General features: G+C 43.9%; 1 non-coding gene across 1 annotated transcript; it reads right to left on the reverse strand.

Moving 5' to 3' along the window:
* Positions 1–318: 318 nt before the first annotated feature.
* On the reverse strand, positions 319–425 carry LOC116081214. The gene has a single exon (XR_004114741.1). It is a non-coding gene; the product is annotated as a U6 spliceosomal RNA (small nuclear RNA).
* Between the last annotated feature and the right edge of the window lie 1,137 nt (positions 426–1,562).

Raw genomic sequence — 1,562 nt, forward strand, 5'->3', positions numbered from 1 at the left:
TTAGCTGCTACGCGTACAAGCCGGGAGAGAGTGAACCAGCGACGCTCCTGTTGCTTCCCCATGAGGGCTCATCAATTCATCAATGTACATTTTAAAAAAGAATCATAAAGTAATTCATAAACCAGGAAGTCTTCTAAGTAAAAAAAAGTCATAGTTCCTGGGGTACTTGGGGTTTGGTATTAGCTACCAGTTACGGCGAAACTCCATTTTATAAAGATACATACAGTGTTGCCAGGATTGTAATCCAGAATATCAACATTGGGTGCAAATCAATGTACTTTATTCAATACTAAAGACTGGTAGTAGGAGTCAAGGATGCAAAATATGGAACGCTTCACGAATTTGCGTGTCATCCTTGCGCAGGGGCCATGCTAATCTTCTCTGTATCGTTCCAATTTTAGTATATGTGCTGCCGAAGCGAGCACGATCCTAACGTCTAGCCGTGGACTATATAAGGACCAAATACATGCTACTCTTTCAGTTAGGGTGACTTTGATGACGCGTTGCCCGAGTTTTCCCACGTACTTGGGAACGAAGGAGAAGGTTTTCCACCGGAACTGTGTGACTAGGCTCGTGAATCCCTCTGCTGAGTGGGGGTCGCGCTGGCAGCGTGTGTCTGAGTGGTTTACCTTTGGGGAGTATGCAAATGAGCGCCCGATGCACGTCGGGTAAGAGCCCTCCTCCAGAGGCCCAGGGAGGGTAGTGAGTTCTCGGCTCTCTCCCCGCGTGGCACGCCGGGACTGCGGGCCGTGGAGCCTCCGGCCATCTGTAAGCGGGTAAACTTCACACGGCACAGCTCTAGAGTAGGTGGTTTTGCCACTTGAAAGTTCCAGGGTTAAGCACATTGGAAACAGAAACCAGGGAACAAAGAAACAAAAGCCCCTAATTACCCTACCATTAGTAAATATTAATGTAATTCCTTTTTATATCCCCTAATACTCAGCTCGCACTCAAATTTACTTGATTTCAAAGACGTCGTCTTAGGAATTGTCATAAAGGGCGAAACTTAATCTCACATCTTTTTTGATGGCAATATGCTTTGGTTTTTATTCTCCAACGATCATTATTCATTTCTCTTCAGGCTACTGACTTCCTGAGGAAGTAAGATACATTGTTATGGGTATGGCTATGGTCCATTGTGTTGTTATGGATTTGGTCCTTACTGTTGCTTACTTTGTTTATTCTTCCTGTTTCTTGAAAATGTGTAGTTATGCAGAGGCTGAGAGTTTGACTTAAAAAAACAAACAAACAAATTTGTATGCAATAATGACGGTAGGGCATGTACTTGATCTTGCCCCTCGTGAGGAGCATGCGATGTTGCCATGTGAATAATGAAGTCTTCACGGAGTCAGCATCCTGACACCTCCATTACAAAGCTTTTACAAATCTTCCACCCAATGGTTTTAGACAGCACTAATGAACATTGTTCTGGTACGTTTGTATTTAACCCTTGGTTCATGTGTTAGTAAGGTTAGTCTGGTGGTAGCTTCTGGGCTTCATGCTAGAGAATTAGGAGAAAGAGATGGCAAAGAAATGAAGAAAGGAGCGTTGATTCTGAGTCT

Source organism: Mastomys coucha, unplaced genomic scaffold, assembly GCF_008632895.1.
Source record: "Mastomys coucha isolate ucsf_1 unplaced genomic scaffold, UCSF_Mcou_1 pScaffold6, whole genome shotgun sequence".
NCBI lineage: Eukaryota > Metazoa > Chordata > Mammalia > Rodentia > Muridae > Mastomys > Mastomys coucha.